At 43.2% G+C, this 12,532-nt stretch overlaps 1 protein-coding gene across 1 annotated transcript in view; it reads left to right on the forward strand.

Annotated features, from left to right (window-relative positions):
* LOC309548377 (uncharacterized protein) overlaps positions 1–12,532 on the forward strand; it is a gene marked incomplete at its 3' end in the record, with an annotated part of 387,813 nt that overhangs the window by 70,852 nt on the left and 304,429 nt on the right. The gene's annotated exons all lie outside the window — the stretch shown is intronic.

Here is a 12,532-nt window from a genome sequence, read left to right on the forward strand (position 1 = left end):
TGTGCATGCATGTTGGGGGTAGGGCACCACATTCATTATAATTGGCTGCCTACCCAAGAGAACTGCAGGGAAAGTAGTCCTGACCCTTTTTATTTTGTACCACACCAAACCACAGAGTGCTGCAGTTCCATGTGATTTGGTGAGCTTGAAAATGTGCCATAGGTGCCAATGTACTCATTTTTTATGGCACCCCCGTGTATCTGCTAAAGTGCAGTGCGTTTCTCTGCGGGTCGGGAACTCATGCGATTTCCTGCGTATTCCGCAGCCCCAGATATGTGAATCTAGCTTAAAAATAGAGGGGGGGGGGTCTGTGATGTGAAGGACCTGAGTCACCGTAAAACTGATTCAGACCTCCACTGGAAGGATATTTTACTGATTGGACCTTCGCAAATTTAATCGAATACCCCTGCTGTATATTATACCTGCTACTGGGCATTATCTTTCTCCTCTATGGAGACCGGAGTTGGCTCTACAACAAGTGGGGGGGTTCTCCCTCTCTGCAGATGAGGAGATGAAATCACAGCTGGGACACGAGGATCCAGCCAGTTTTTGGGGAAATATCTCCAGATATAAATCCTTCTAAGAAGTTCCTAAAAAGACAACAGTCATTGGGATTCCATGGCATGACTTTAGCTGAATATTGGAAATCACAGCGTATTCCAAGGGGGCTCCGAGGTAAACTGATCCCAGCTTTGTTTGTGGACAGGGAGGAGTACAATGGCCTATTTACATAAGTTCTAAACAAAAGCTCCATTGTTCTCTGAGTTTCATTTCTCCAGAAGGAAGAAGCTTCTCTGGATGCACAGATCACACCGGTGGAGTCTACACTGCAGTCTGCATTGTCAGAGGGAGTTCAACGTCTAAAGATCTACTAATCAGGCGAACTCTTGGAGGGCCACCTACACAACATTCTCACCTCGTCCATCTAGACTGGTCACTAGAGATTCTTCTACAGGCTCTGACCCATCACTTCCCTCCTTTGCCAGTGACACTGCAGTAGGATCTATAGAGGGACAACACTGGCCTGGTTTTCTACAGGAAGGTAGGTGATTTATAGATCTGTGTGTAAGGGGGAGGTAGGTGATCTATTGTGTTTATTTGTGTGTGTGGGGGGGGGGGGGTAGGTGATCTGTGGGTTCTGTGTTGGGGGAGGTAGGTGATCTGTGAGTTCTGTGTTGGGGGAGGTAGGTGATCTGTGGGTTCTCTGGTGTTGGGGGGGGGGGGTGATCTGTATGTTCTGTGTTGGGGAGGTAGGTGATCTGTGGGTTCTGTCTTGGGTGGAGGTAGGTGATCTGTGGGTTCTGTGTTGGGGGAGGTAGGTGATCTGTGGGTTCTGTGTTGGGGGAGGTAGGTGTCCTGTGGGTTCTCTGTTGTTGGGGGGGGGGGGGTGATCTGTGGGTCCTGTGTTGGGTGGAGGTAGGTGATCTGTGGGTTCTGTTTTGGGGGAGGTAGGTGGTCTGTGGGTTCTGTGTTGGGGGAGGTAGGTGATCTGTGGGTTCTCTGTTGTTGGGGGGGGGGTGATCAGTGGGTCCTGTGTTGGGGGAGGTAGGTGATCTATGGGTTCTGTCTTGGGTGGAGGTAGGTGATCTGTGGGTTCTGTGTTGGGGGAGGTAGGTGATCTGTGGGTTCTGTGTTGAGGTAGGTAGGTGATCTGTGGGTTCTGTGTTGGGGGAGGTAGATGTTCTGTGGGTTCTCTGTTGTTGGGGGGGGGTGATCTGTGGGTTCTGTGTTGTTGGGGGAGGTAGGTGATCTGTGGGTTCTGTGTTGTTGGGGGAGGTAGGTTATCTGTGGGTTCTGTGTTGTTGGGGGAGGTCGGTGATCTGTGTGTTCTCTGTTGCTGGGGGATGTAGGTGATCTGTGGGTTCTGTGTTGGGGGAGGTAGGTGATCTGTGGGTTCTGTGTTGGGGGAGGTAGGTAATCTGTGGGTTCTCTGTTGTTGGGGGGAGGTAGGTGATCTGTCTGTTCTGTGTTGGGGGGTAGGTGATCTGCGGGTTCTGTGTTGGGGAAGTAGGTGATCTGTGTTTGATAAGGTAGGCATATTGTAGGACCTTTGTATGTGAGGAGGAATGTGAAAGGGAAGGGGTGTAATATCTGGAGGAATGTTTATGGGGGAGGGGTGAAAAGCTGGGGAGGTCTGCGTATGGGGGAGGGGTGAGAGGTGCTCTGTATGGGGGAGGGGTGAGAAGGGCTGTGTATGGGGGATGGGTGAGAAGCCATAGAACATCGGGAACATGGCCTTGTTCAGCTACCCATACACTCGTACAATCTCCTTCCAATCTTTTCATTGTAAGATCCTTCCCTCCATTTTCTTATGGTTAGTGGAGTGAAATGGAAGTGTGTGATGGCAGTGATGAGGAAATTGGAAGGATCCGGATGGAAAATGTTTGTGGAAAGAAGAAATTTCTAGCAGTGAATGTGATTTCATTCAGGAAAGTCCATTTATTCCAAACAAAGGTTTCTTCAAGTACATTCGTCATGTCATCAGATCTGCTTTTATATGAATGTCTGTATAGACATGCGTTTAAAAATCTCCTGGTGTATGGCCAACATAACTGTTATTGTGACTGAGCCCTGAGAATTGTGTGTTCTGTTCCAGAATCCCCCCAGGATGTAGCTTGTCACCCCCCTCTTGGGTTTTTGTGCTGCCCTCCCCCCACAGCGACCTTATATTGACCCTTCATGGTTCCTCTCTTCTCCTCTATAGTGATCTCACATTGCCCCCCCCCCCATGGTTCCCCTTTTCTTTTTTTATGGTTCCCCTTTTCTACCCCATAGTGACCCCACATTGGTTTCCCTCTTCTCCCCCATAGTGACCCAGCATTGCCCCTTCATGGTTGCTGCTTCTTTCCCTAATAGTGACCCCACATTTCCCCACAATTGTTCCTCTCCTCTATCCTCACAGTGACCCCATATTGCCCCTCTTTGTCCTTTTCTTCTCTCTCATAGTTGTTGCAGAGTGTGATCACTGGGTGCAGCGGAGTCCATTCAGATCAGACATTGTGGAGTAAACCGGAACTGGCTTCTTTATTGGAACATAACACAGAAAGCAAAGATGTCACCTCATTGTAATAAGAACAACAGACAGGAAGAGATAACCAACAAGTTCAGTACAGTGTACAGGAAATTTCAACACATCATAGAAATGCATAGCATATCACTGAGCATTAGCGACATCTAGTGTCCTATTTGTGAACTGCAGTTAAACTGTAATAGGCTAAGCTTTAAAGTTGTTGTTTCTCCAACACCCCTTCTCAACAGCTAAGGCTTAGTCTATTAAACTCATCTTCTTTGTAAGCCTTGAGTGTCTTTCAGTGGTCAGAGGCTTTGTAAGGATATCTGCTGTCATATCCTCGGTTGGGCAATAAAGTAACTCAAGAAGACCTTGCTCTTGAAGATCCCTAAGAAAGTGGAACTTCACATCAATGTGCTTGGTTCTTGAATTAACTCCTTCCATATGTGCAAGTGCAAGGCATCCTTGATTGTCCTCATAGATTTCTGTTGGTCCCAACTGTGGTTGACCCAGATCTGTTAATAGCTGTCTCAGCCATATAACTTCTTGGCTTGCTTGCGCTTCAGCAACGTATTCTGCTTCAGTAGACGACAGTGAAACAGAGAGTTGCTTTTTACTAGTCCAACTGATGGCACCTCCTCACAGAAAAAATAAGTATCCACTGGTAGATTTCCTGTCGCTGGTGTCTCCTGCCCAGTCAGCATCCACATATCCTGTTAAGGTACTTTCATCGCTTGCTGGTAACTTTAACTTGTAGTGCAAAGTCCCTTTTAGATAGCGAATGATTCGCATTACAGCATTCCAGTCCTTTTGAATTGGCATTGAAACCTTTCTGCATAGGATTCCAACAGTTGCTGCAATGTCCGGCCTTGTAGCAGTGGTAAGATACAGCAATTTCCCTATTGCCTTCCTGTATTGAGTATTAGTAGGTAATGGGTTATCTTGGCAATTCATCTCCTTTAGGTAGTTGGTTTCCATAGGAGACTTTACTGGTTTGGCGTCTTCCATTCCAAATGTTTCAATTATTTCTTGTATTTTGTGTCTTTGGTTCAGAAGAAAGCTGCCATCTTCCTCTCTCTCAATCTGGATGCCGAGGTAATTCTTTATGTTGCCAAGATCCTTGGTGTTGAAGTTCTGATTTAGTTTTTCTAGGATTTCTGCTTCATCCCCTTCTTGCTCAAAGCAAATCAGGATATCATCCACATAAATAAGCATATAGACCCATCTGTCTCCCAATTTCTTTGTGTATAAGCAGGGTTCTGCTTTACTCCTCAGAAAGTTTTGATGTGTAAGCACTTCATTTATTTTTATATTCCACACTCTGGCTGCTTGCTTTAGACCATATATACTCCTGCGAAGCTTGCAAACTAGGTCTGGCCTTTGTTCATCTTTGAACCCTGGCTGCTGTTCCATGTAAATCTCTTCTGTTAGCTCGCCATGTAGAAACGCGGTTTTCACATCAAAATGTTTCACTTGCATTTTCCTTGTGACGGCTATTGTCAGTAAAGTCCTTATTGTAGTGTGCTTGACTACTGGTGCGAATATCTCGTCATAGTCCTCTCCGTATTTTTGAGAATAGCCCTTGGCTACTAGCCTTGCTTTGTATCGCTCAATTGTGCCATCTGCATTGTATTTCACTTTAAAAGTCCATTTACAGCCTATGGCTTTCCTTCCGGGTGGTAGTTCTGTAAGTGTCCATGTTTTAGTGTCATGCATGGATTTTATCTCTTCATCAGCAGCCTTTATCCATTTACTTGCTTCTTTTTCTGAAAGCTGAGATATTTCTTCCCAGGTTGCAGGTTCGTTGATACTGGCAGTACTTGCTTTGTATGAGAGACGTACAGGTGGTTTACCTTTGTTTTCTCTTGTTGAACGTCTCGGTTTTGTGTCTGACCCTTCTTGTGTCTGCTCTTCAGTACTTTTAGAGTCTGCACTCACTTCAACTGTTTGTTCAGAAGTTACAGAGATAGGCTGGTCAATGTCAGTTTTCTCTTCTATTCTTGCTTCTACTGTTGTCATTACATTGTCTCTGAAATCTTCAACAAAAGTTATGCTGTTGCTAATGGTAACCTTGTCTGTTTTGGGATCAAGGATTCTGTAACCTCTGACATTGTCACTGTATCCAACGAAGATACCTTCAAATGCTCTGTTTTGGAGTTTGGTGCGTTTTTCTTCAGGTATGTAGATGAATGCTTTGCATCCAAAAACTCTTAGGTGTTTTACATTTAGCTTCTCATTGTGCCAAAGTTCATATGGAGTTTTCTCTATTGTTCTGGAAAGAAGTCTGTTCTGCAAATATGTAGCTGTCATAGCTGCTTCACCCCAGTATTTTTGTGGTAGTCCAGAGTCTGTCAGCATACATCTGATCATTTCAGTCAAAGTTCTGTTCTTTCTTTCAGCTACTCCATTTTGTTCTGGTGTATATGGGACTGTCTTTTGATGTTCTATTCCATTCTGTTTTAAGTACTCTTGTATCTTATATCCTGTGAATTCACCTCCATTGTCGCTCCGAAGTATGAGAGGCTTCCTCTGAAACTTGTTACTGGTCTTTATTATATAGTCTTGTAATTTGTCAAAAACTTCACTTTTGTGTTGCATTAGGTAGGTGACTGTGTATCTTGAATAGTCGTCTATGAAAGTCACTATGTACATTTTGCCTCCAGGTGTAGGTGGGTTTAGGGAACCACACACGTCACTGTGAACTAAGTCAAGTGGTCTTGAAGCTCTCTTCTGACTGACTTTGGGAAGTGTGGCTCTTGTAGCTTTGGATTTAATGCAACATTCACACTTAACAGTAACTGGACAAGGGGATATTGTTAGATCCCTTGTCAGAATCCTCCTCTGTAGTTCCTGTATGCATTCTGGGTGTCTGTGACCTAGACGTCTGTGCCATATATGTATACAGTCATCGTGCTTGTGTGTACATAGTCTCACCTTTTCCTTCACTGTGTCGAGGTGATATAGATGATCATCCAGCTTGGCACTTGCTACTGTCTGGTTGCCATTTAGGATTGAACACTTGTCACCTTGGAATTTTACAGTGAGTCCTCTGGCTGTTAGACGCTTCACAGATAAGAGTCCTCCTTCTAGATTAGGAACATAAAGCACATCTTTCACTGGTATGGCTAGATTGTGTCCCGCATCATCAGAGCATACAAGGGTTCCATGCCCATATCCTTCTGCATGTATTTTGCTTCCATCTGCAAGATAAATAGTTTCTTTCTTGTTCAGATCAAGTTCTGTGAAAAAACTTCTATCACTCGTCATGTGACTAGTTGCCCCCGAATCGATGCACCAGCCTTGACATTTATGGTTGCCTGTCGCTTTAAATGTGGCATTCCAGTTTCCTTCCCATGAATCATTGATTGTGGCTTTTACCTTTTGTTTAGCATAAGAGGGACACTGTCTTCTTTGCTCTGCTTTCCATATCGTACAGTCTTTCTTTATGTGTCCCTGTTTATGGCATCTGAAACACACTCTGGTCTCTTTCCTGTGTAACCTTGCATCTGTAGCTTTAAGAGCGGTTCTGGTGTTGGTTTCTGTGGAGTCACGCACTAATTCCTTTCTTCTCTGATACTCATCTATGAGCCTGGTTTTTACAAATGATAGCGTCAGATCTGTCTCAGGACGTGTCTCTAGTGCATTGATCAGTGCAGTATATGTATCGGGCAAACTGCATAACAACATGGCTGCAGCGTGGCTGTCTGTTATATTCTTCCCAATTGATCTGAGTTGTGCAATCACTTCCAGCATTGCATTTATGTGCTCCTGCATGTCCTGTTCTTTGCTAAGTCTCATTTTGTAAAGTTTCCGCAGTAGAAACAGCTTGCTGTTTAAACTGGATCTTTCATGCAGTCTTTTCAGCACATCCCACATGCCTTTTGCTGTGTCCTCATGGCGTATATGTATGAGCTGATCATCCTCCACTAGTAAGCTTATGGTGGCCCGTGCCTGTCTGTTTTTCTTGTCCCAGTCCTGATTATTGTCCTGTGGCCTCTCTGTGGTGGTAACCTCCCACAAGTCATCTCTAGATAATAGCATTTCCACTTTAAACTTCCATAGCTGATAATTGTCATTGTTCAGCTTGGCCACTGAGAGTTTAAGTTCTGAGTTTCCAAACATTTTTCCCCTCCTTTATATATGAACAGTCTTACTTGTCTATAGGAGATGTCACTGGAAAGCTTCCTTATGTCGATTTTTATCCGGATTCTGGGCCCATAACCTGTTGCAGAGTGCAATCACTGGGTGCAGCGGAGTCCATTCAGATCAGACATTATGGAGTAAACAGGAACTGGCTTCTTTATTGGAACATAACACAGAAATCAAAGATGTCACCTCATTGTAATAAGAACAACAGGCAGGAAGAGATAACCAACAAGTTCAGTACAGTGTACAGGATATTACAACACATCATAGAAATATGCACAGCATATCACTGAACATTTGCGACATCTAGTGTCCTATTTGTGAACTGCAGTTAATCTGCTAAGTTGAAAAAAGCTGTTGTATCTCCAACATTGGTAACGTTACGTAGTAGATAACATTTCTGAGGGAAATGAAGCTTTGGAGAAAGCAGCTTAGTAGACCTTTGATAGATGAGGGTTCAGAAAGCTTGATAATATTCAGAGGAGAACCCATCGGGGCCTAGGGATTTGTTGTGTGGGAGTGATAGCATAATGTTCTGTATTTCTTTTTCAAATATCGGTGTGTTAAGACTCGATGATTGTTCCTTGTCAAGTGTGGGTAAAGAGATGGAGTCTAAAAAACTTTGAATTCAGGCAAACGTTGGTTGAGGTACATCTATATTCTCTTTTAAGGTATATAAGCTACCTTAGTAGTCTCGGAAAGCGTTGGCAATCTCTTTTGGGTTGATCAATTTACTGCCAGACGTGGGATGATGTAAATAAGGTATTGTTTGATTGATAGCTTTTATTTATACTTGATTTGCCATTAGCTTGCCTGCTTTATCTCCAAGACAGTAAAAATATGCTTTCCACCTTCGCATAGTGTTATTGTGTTGGTATATGAGGAGTCGACAAAGTTCCTGTCAAGCTAACTGTATGGTTGAGTTTCTGACTTTGTTGCTTCTTGATTATACCACTAACTTTTATAAGTATCCCTCTCATGTATGCTTTGTGAGCGTTAATGTGAAATAATTCTTGTAATGTTTCTGAAACTTTTGTTTTGGGGTCTGGGAGTTCAAATAAAGACATCATTTTTCCACCTGTTCGCCCTGGTTTCCATGCAGGATCCCTCCACATTAATTAATATTGGGGTGTGGTCAGACCACGTAATAGTATGTATAGATGACACACTAATATTTTGCAAGAGAAATTTGTAGACTAAAAAAGGTAAATTCTCGAATATGTTTGATGCACACCTGAGAAATAGGAGTAGTCTATTTCCATCGACTGTTGACATCTCCACATATAATGAAGGTTTACTGATGACATAAAATGTGAGAGGTTTGCTCTGTTATGGCGATTATGAGAAGAATCAGAGACATCCAACTGATTTTTGGGAATGACATTGAAATGGCCACACAGAACAACATACCCCTGCTTGAAGCCGTGTGCCAGTTTCCATACTTTCTTTACGAAAGCTATTTGTTTCCCATTTGGTAAATATACATTCATTATAGTATACATAACATTGATAATTTCACAGATAAGTATGATATATCTACCGTTAGCATTCATTTCTGTGTGGACAGGCTTAAAAGAAACCTTGTCTTTATTAACCACATAACGACCGTCCACCGCAGATATACTGCGGCAGGCAGCCGCTGCTGGGCAAAGTGACGTAGGGGTACGTCACTCGCTCAGCCACCTGTAGGGGCGAGCGCGCACCGCCGGAGGTGCACTTCCACCCCTGCTCGTTCACAGGCATCCCTGCGCGAGTGACCGGCGGCTCCGATGATCTCCCGCAGGAGAGGGAGAAAGTCAGACGGCTGATGTAAACACAACCTTCTGTCATTCTCCCTGATGTAAGTGCAGAGACTATGCGATCCTGCTATGTAGGATCGTATGTGTCTGTGGTTATCAATAGCCACGCCCCCCCACAGTTAGAATCATGCCCCTAGGGACACACTTAACCCCTTGATCACCAATAAAGTTAACCCCTTCCCTGCCAGTGTCATTTTGACAGTAACAGTGCATATTTATAGCACTGATTACTGTAGTAATGTCACTGGTATTCCCAAAAGTGTCAAAAATGTCAGTCAGGGGTCCGATCTGTCCGCCACAATGTCGCAGTCCCACAAAAAAAACGCAGATCGCCGCCATTACTAGTAAAATAAAAAAAACAATAAAAAATACATAAATCTTTCCCATAGTTAGTAAACACAATAACTTTTGCGCAAACCAATCAAAATACGCTTATTGTGATTTTTTTTACCAAACATATGTAGCATAAAACAAATTGGCCTAAAATGTTAAAAAATTTAGATTTTTAAATTTTTTTTGAGAATTTCATATAAAAAATGTGAAAAATATTGTTATTTTTTCGAAATTGTCACACGTTTTTGTTTATAGCGCAAAAAATAAAAACTGCACAGGTGATCAAATACCACCAAAAGAAAGCTCTGTTTGTGAGAAAAACAGGACGTCAATTTTGTTTGGGTACAGCGTCGCACAACCGCGCAATTGTCCGTTAAAGTCACGCAGTGCTGAATTGCAAAATAGGGCCTGGTCTTTGAGCAGCCAAATCTTCCAGGGCTTAAGTGGTTAAGGATAGAAACCCCTCTCTTCTTTTGTGAGTGTTGGAGCAGTACATTGTGGGGAATCAGGGATGTTGTAGCTTCGGTGGATTTTTAGAGGAGAAATAAGTTTCTTGAAGACACAGCGGATCGCACTGCAGAAGGCGTGTCTCCTTTCATAACATGCTTCTTTTAGCAGGGCTGTTGAACCCTCTTACATTGAAGGAGGCAATTCTGAACCCCATATTGTGTTGAACTAAGAACTGTCAATGAAGAGAAACCCTTCAGGTTTTAGTGTCGTGAATAAGGTTTTGGGGTATAATCTGTGTGACTGTAGATTTGAGGAGGTCAGTCAGTATGCTTGTAATGGTTAGTAAAGAGGATGTCCTTAAGGCCCCTTTCACACAGGCAGACCGTTCAGATCCGCCTGTCCGTTTTTCAGGCAGATCTGAATGGATGCCCCATGCATCTCTATGGGGCATCGGATGTCAGCGGAGACATGTCCGCTGACGTCCGATCCAATCCGATCCATCAAATCTGGATGGATGGAAACCCTATTTTTCATCCATCCAGTGGATCAGATTGGATGAGAATGGACAGATGGTTCGATCTCATCCGATTCCCCCATAGAGAACAGCGGAGACCTGATAGCTCTATCTCCGCACACAGCACGGAGACAGAGCTGCCATCTGCCTGCTCAGAGGGGGATCCGCGGATCGATTCCCCGCTGAGAAAAGTGTGAAAGGGGCCTAAGGACCACACTGGTCTTAAATTGATAGTGATGTCAGAAATATAGTTTCCTGGAATGCTAGAACATTTATTTAGACTTAAAGAAATGTTTGAGAAACACCAGCAAAAGTGAACAAAAATAATTCCTGGTGTAGAACAGTAAAAAGAGATGATTCTAGTAGAATCTGAGGGGAGAATTTTCCCACTAATGTGAAAGGGGAGCAAAAACGAAACTGTGGTGAGTTCCATGAGCTTACCAGAGCTGTGATTAAGAGATAGGATAATAATGTGGCCTGGGTCTTCAACCATCCACTGCACTGTGCCAATTAGGTTGTGGTTGGGATGAAGAAGTTGCTGTCAAAGGGCCTTCATCTGATTCCAGGAGTTACAATCTTTGTGGATGCCTTCTTCTACTGAGGCGATGGTGACAATTTTTCCATCTTTGGTAATTTGGAGTTTGACTGGATATGCCCACCGGTACGCAATCTGATGGTTCCTTAAAGTTTTAGTAATGGTAGCCATATTTATTCTTTGCATTGTGTATGCAGATAGATCTGGAAGGAATGAAAGGCCTTGAGTGCATGGATGTATGTTATCTGGGTTTCTTTTGTGCATAAGGAATTTTTCCCTAGTTTGATAGAAGTGGATGCGGACAATTGTAACCCTTGGTAAGTGGTCCGGAAGATGTCTTGGCTTGGGTAGTCTGTGGATCCTGTCAAAAACTAATTCTGTAACAGGAATGTCAGGGAGTGCTTATTTTAGGATGGTTTGGAAGTGATTATGAAGGCCTGGTGTTTTGACCATTACTGGTAGTCCACAGATTTTAATATGGTTTCTTCTTGATCGACCTTCCAAATCTGCCATTTTGTCCTTTAATGCATTTGAATTTATCCTCCCTGACACTGTGGGCATCTATTATTTTGTTAACTGTTTCAGCGAATTCCCCCATTTTATTTTCAATATGGGTGACTCTGCCCTTGACTTCTTCCATTTCAGATTTAAAATGATTTGTGAGGGATAGGATATCTGCATGGATTGTGCTGCGCAGTGAAACAAGCACATCCTTTAAGGTTGTATTTAAAACTGGCTGGTCTTGTCTTTGGTGGAGAACTCCAAGATGGAGTCCTGGAGTTTCCTTGTATCATTAAGAGAAGCTTCCAGGCCTCCCATATCTCCTTCATCTGTGTAGTGCTGGTAATTTTGTTGTTTTGCTGTTACTGGGCTGGAGGAGGATGAAGAGGACTGGGAGTGGAAGTTGTTCTCTGTATGTGGCCGGGGCTGAAAAGCGTTGGGAGCTATCCCTGTGTCCCTGTGCTTTACCATGTGGTTCCTCTGCATGCTCACCAGTGCCATAATGGCTGTGCTGACAGCAGGGCTGCTGGGAAAAGTCCATCATTCACCCGAGTTTTCCAGTGTCCTTTCATTTTTTGGAAATGCTGCCTGAAGGTGCCTGACGGTCTGGGCATTGAAACCACCATGTTCCGAGACCCAGGGTCTGTAGAAATTGCTCCGGTTTACTGCTGAGGAACAGAGCTCTGCTGCTAAGCAGCCATACTCCTCAGGTGCTGGCCACACCCCCAATTTTTGGATTTTTAGAAGCATTTTCCAAACGCATCTGCAAATTGAACCAAAGCACATTTGCCTGGCAATATTCTGCACGTTTCTTTGAATTAGAACAAAGAATGAGATTCTCCTGCTGGAAATTGTAATAAACGGTCAATTTTACCAGCCAATGGGATTAATATAGTATCCGCAGTAAAAAAAAAAAAAAAAAATTCAAACATTTAAACATGTATAATATTGTACTTATTGTTTCTATATATTAGATACATTTATTCATGAATTTAAAAAAAGAAAGAAACATCATTTAACCCTTTTTATTGAATTCTGACTTTTTTTTTTTACAGGTGGATTTATGAACCATGTTCTTGGTCATGTTGGTCTTCAACAATACAACTAAGTCATATCGGAAATGAGGCATATGGGTGTCTTAAGTGACTGAAAGCTTTTGATGCAGTTCATTGGAGGATTCACACTGGACACACGTCATATCAGTGTTCTAAATGTTGTAAATGTATTGGATCCTCTTCAACATT

Source organism: Pelophylax lessonae, assembly GCF_965119305.1.
Source record: "Pelophylax lessonae genome assembly, chromosome: 2".
Taxonomy (NCBI): Eukaryota; Metazoa; Chordata; class Amphibia; order Anura; family Ranidae; genus Pelophylax; species Pelophylax lessonae.